The sequence below is a fragment of the Triticum urartu genome, unplaced genomic scaffold (assembly GCF_003073215.2).
Source record: "Triticum urartu cultivar G1812 unplaced genomic scaffold, Tu2.1 TuUngrouped_contig_4917, whole genome shotgun sequence".
Classification (NCBI taxonomy): domain Eukaryota; kingdom Viridiplantae; phylum Streptophyta; class Magnoliopsida; order Poales; family Poaceae; genus Triticum; species Triticum urartu.
In genome coordinates this window covers 6,628-11,827 of record NW_024115546.1, presented here as the reverse complement: position 1 = coordinate 11,827, position 5,200 = coordinate 6,628, and the positions used below count along the sequence as shown (strand labels likewise).

Here is a 5,200-nt window from a genome sequence, read left to right as displayed (position 1 = left end):
CCGCCGCACCCCCCCCCCCGCCGCTCACCACTCAGTCTCCACCGGCTGTCCATTGCCTCTTGCGCCACCCGCGTGCTCACTCGGCCCAATGTTGTTGATTGGAATGCGGGACTGAAGGTAATCCATGGACAGGTTTTAGTTCTGCTTGCATCAATCTTTGGTACTTGTCAATCCATCTAACGCACAAAAAAATCGACTCTCAGACAGAAAAGTGATCTAACTCTATTGATGAGCACAACAGTACATACCATCCCATCATGATGTTGCCATCTCTCAGACTTGATGATTACATCTTGTTATTTCTAACATGTACACCATCGGGCGATTGCTTTATTAGAAATATATTTACACAATATGATCAGAGCAACATCAAGGAGTTGGATGCTGGTACACAGATTCTCCTCAAATTCCACATGCAACCCTTGTAGAGAAGAACGACATATTTTTCTTAGGTGATTTTTGACCGAGCTCCTACAGAAAAATTCAAAGAAATCATGAGGAGCATGGAGCCAAGCAAACTGATCAGAGTAAATCATGAGAGGGGAAGCCTCTCAACCTACTACAGGGAATCGAGTCAATATTAATTCGTGTAAGAATTAAACCGTAATGTAGATCAACAACCCAGTAGTTGATAAAATAACCCTGACACAACCTATTAATACAATATATCGTCACAGGAAGTAGATTGAGATTGTGCAGATATCATGATCTACGAACCGTATCTACGAATATTGATTGCAAAGTCACAAACAGAACCTCCTCACATCACAAAACAAATGTTTCATCAACAGAAACTCTAGCGAATGCCAATTGGATTATATAAGATAGAGACATCGAAAAAAAGAAAAGATAATTCAAAGAGTATATATTCTATTTTCTTACTTGACATCACAGAGAATGCAAGTCAAAGATGTTGTGATACATCTTACCCTTCTATAAATTGACTGCAAGGCACAATCCCCAGCAAAATATACCGAATGAATTGCTCCTATGGTCCAAGTATTGCATAAATAGTTATATACATACTATTCAACAGTGAGCATAAACATGGCATGTACTACCAAAATCCCTTTGCTATGGAGCTTAGTCTGCATGTCTATTCGTCTTTCTGTAAATCAGTTGTGGCCAAGATGTGCTGACAGCTCACCAGCCTCTCCCTGTTTACCAATAAAATCAAAGCAGCTCAAAGAAAAAAAAAGAACATAGATATATCTACCTATGTAATTGCTTGTAACTCCAGAGTGTTGGTAGAGTCGAGAAGAGAACACCCAGCCAATGTTACAGCAGATCGATCTGCAGTCTTTGTTAGGGGCGGCACCATCATTAGAGGTCCCAATTGTAAATCAATCTGCAAGAGATGGAGATGCGACTGGAAGCTTACGGATTTGATGCATCAGAACAGCCATGGCCCATGGACGGACCCAGCTCATTCGCGACCAGTGCCCGGACCCGTCTGGTTGGTGCTTGCGCACGACGACCCTGACGGGATGATGACCAGAAGCCGCCGCCGCCACCACCATTTGTCGTGCGTATGGCTGTCTGCTGCTGCGCCGCCGCCGCCACCGCTCCGACCTTGCAGGGCATGGAAACCCTTAGGGGCAGGTGCCTGGGCGGACGAAAATAAACCAACGAGAGAGACGGTGGTGGGATATTATATGGCAGTACAATGTTGCATGCTTACATTATCATGACACATTCTGGTTTGTATGAGTAAAACAAATTTTAATGATTCATATCTTAAATTATACAGTATTCAATGCCATTAGAAAACATCACACGTCACAAACTAAGTTCTTCCAATCTGAAATATCTTGAGCTATTTGCTTCATAACTAAAACTATGTACGGAACATATGAGCTTCAGAACTTGGCATGTACAGTTGCACATGCATCATATCTGTTTTAACTAAAAAATAGAAAAACCAATAACGAATGTCCTGATTTTACAGAAGTATTTAGAGCTACATTCCAGGCAGTGTATTATACATAAAAGATTTATTGACAGTTAGCCTACTGCATTTAGGAATCAAGATTTTCCCCCGCTAATATGACAATAACCTAAGTTTAACTATATCTCGCCAATTTGAAATCAACAGCAGAAACCACATCGTACATTTGAGAAATGGTAGTTATGCAGCAATCAGTAAGCTAACAGATTTAATTGAATTGAACACTGAAGTCTGGTAAATGAGAACATATATATCTCACTGAATTACATTCGATGGATTGAGGTTGCAGTATGGTATCCTGGACTGCAATCATGTTCCTGGTGTCCTAACGGAGTCACCTGCATGTTAAGTTGAGGCGCGGCTAAATAAAAAATCATTCTTTACCGAAGAGAACGGGGCAGCGATTTTTGATTATGTGATTTCTCAATACATTATACAATGCCATGAAGCAAGTTTTTACCGAAGAGGGTAGCCCATCAGATTCCCTACTGGATTTTTCTGGTGTCCTATTTTATTCTGTTGTTCTTTTCTAGAAATACCATACATCTAGTTGGCTACTCTATGTGTCCCGGTGTCGTGGTATATCTTAATTTTGGTTTCAGTTCAAAGGTCTTGATCTTCCAAGTTCTCATTTTGACACCTCAAACTGAAAACAACTTAACAAATCAATTGTTTGAATTGAAGAGAAGAATTGCTTATTTCTTCTCCATTAGAAGCTTGCTTGATATATGCCTCAGAGAACAAGCCTCTGGATTATTTGTACATGAAAGTATAGTGTGTGCACAATAAAAGACCAGATTACCTGTAGTAGATGAAACAGATCATGCCAAATATTGTCTTCTTTCTCCAGGCAGAGTGGTTCTGGGTGGCTGGTTTTAAGCTTTCCAATACTCCTTTTATCTCCTCTTTGTCCTATACACACATGAATCAAGAAATGAAAATCAATTGAAATTGGAGGAAGCAATGATATTGGTATGTAAAAGAGAGAATTCCTTATTTAACACCGTATCTAAATTTTATGCCCTATTTAACATCGACAAATAATTTTTCCCTATCTAACAATGCGCCTAAATTTTATGCCTTTTATAACACTTTTGCCTATTTTGAGTTTAAATGACATCTGAAAAGACCATTTTACCCTCATGTGGAATGTTTCCTGTGTGCGTTGTGTGTGCTACTGCTGTGTTAGGATAATCATTGACTTGATTCGTGGAAAGTCAGTTGTATTTGTGCGCGAGGCCGGAGCGAACTGGACATGCATGCAGCAGGCTAGGAAATTAGCTGGTGCATGCGTGAGTTAGTGCACGGATAGACTGCAAGTTAGTTAGTGCATGCGTGAGTTAAGTTGCTGGACGTGGTGGTCGGGTCATGCGTTGGTGCTGGCCGAGCATGTAGCTAGCTAGTGCGTTCCCGTGACTGCGTGTGTACGCTGTGTGTGGTGCTGTGGGCGTGCTGTTGCGTACGTCTGTGCTGCAAGGTGTGTGTGCTGCTGACTATGTGTGCACGCACGTGCGTGTGTTTGTGTCCCACACACACATAGCACATGAGGGATAAAATGGTCTTTTCAGGTGTCATTACAACTTAAAATGGACAAAAGTGCCATAAAAGGCATAAAATTTAGATTCGTTGTTAGATAAGGAAGAAAAAGTTTTTCAGTGTCAAATAAGGAAACGAAATGTAAGATAGTGTTATATAAGGAATTTTCTCTATGTAAAATAATGACAGTAAAGTTTCACGTGCCTTAGATTGAAAAACAACATAAAGCCTCGAGTAGCCTATATGTTCGCATATTGTGAAAATAGGCACCCTCATGCTTGCATTACCTCATAGCATTGTTTTTATACTCATTCAGACAGATGGTTGCAATAACTGTCCAAAAAGATCCAAATTTCTCCTAAAACACAATAGAAACGTTGTCGGCTTTCTGATCTTTACTTGGAAAGCAAATCTGAAACGTCATTTTAAATAGGGTCACCTCCATCATTTTCTAATGAATATATGGGCGGCTCATCCGCTTAAAATGTAAAGAAATTCTAGAGAAAAAACCAAGCATCTGTACCTGAAGGTGTGTACGAATCTTAGAAAGTTTTCAAGTTTGTGTACTTGGAGATGGTTGTTGGTATGGTAGACTGTCAGGCCATCCAAGTTCATCAGCTTCAGAACCCCCTTTTGAGTCACATCTGCAAGTGTTGGATGCCATGATAAAAGCAATGACATTCAATGGGACATGCCAGCGGAAAATTGCGTTGGACGGTTCTTCGATGACGAAGCAGCCACGCCGCCGAAATACTATATTACTTTGCCATTTCAGTGCAAACACTCCAGGACAAAACACCACACAATCTGTTTTAGAAACAAAATTCCATAATACCCCAGGTAGTAAAATAATTTGGCTAAGTAAAAAGAGAGCAATTTGTGACATACCTGACATTGACAACGCTATGAAATATCACGTCATTGTCAGTATTGTCAATTCTCTTACTGGAAACGTTATCTTCACTCAGGGATAGTACTAATTTAGTGTACAGCTGGAGGAAAACAAACAAACGCCTAAACATAGGTTATGAACAAGCAACTGCATGTAGTCTGCCGATGTAAATGAACCTGGGATATAACTACAATTACTAAACTGACATGAGAATCAACACACTTGCAGGGGCATGTAGTCAGCACACATATATGTTTGACACGTGAAACTCCATTACAAGTGACGTGGTATTTTCCTCTACTGAACTACTCCCTCCATCCGTATGTAGTCCGTATTGAAATATCTAAAAAGACTTATATTTAAAAACAGAGGGAGTATGATTTGAAGTCCTTAGTAAGGTAAATGAACCTATTCTCATTCAGATCTCTAGCTATTGGTTGATCCAGGGTGAGATCTCAGAGGGAAACAAAACATACTTGGCTTCGGGATCGAGATGTCACTACACGAATCCATCAAAACTCGTCGTGTATGAGGCGCTCCCTCCTTCCTTGGTGGAACATGGCGGAGGAAGTGATTCTGGACAAGGTGGGGGCTTGGTCTTCGGCGGCGGTGGCAGCCACCTCGATCCCCTCCGTCACGGCCGCGCGAGCGCAAGATCCGGGAGCCGCTTCCTTGATGAGCACGCGTGCGCCACGGACATGGAGCTCCGTCGCCTAACCTTGACGATTTGTAATCGGATCCGGCGATGGAATATGCCGGCTCGGTCTTTCGAAGGTGCTCATAGGGATAGGGTATGTATGTGTGCGTTCATAACAAGGACGGAG

At 41.4% G+C, this 5,200-nt stretch overlaps 1 long non-coding RNA gene across 2 annotated transcripts; it reads right to left on the bottom strand.

The window, feature by feature from the left end:
• Positions 1–1,650: 1,650 nt before the first annotated feature.
• Positions 1,651–4,915, bottom strand: LOC125528500. 2 transcript variants are annotated; one of them, XR_007292403.1, is made up of 4 exons: positions 4,008–4,915; positions 3,772–3,896; positions 2,751–2,860; positions 1,651–2,286 (listed from the first exon to the last, which is right to left on the bottom strand). It is a non-coding gene; the product is annotated as an uncharacterized LOC125528500 (long non-coding RNA). The 2 variants fall into 2 exon arrangements; XR_007292404.1 differs by having other exon boundaries at positions 3,772–3,842.
• Between the last annotated feature and the right edge of the window lie 285 nt (positions 4,916–5,200).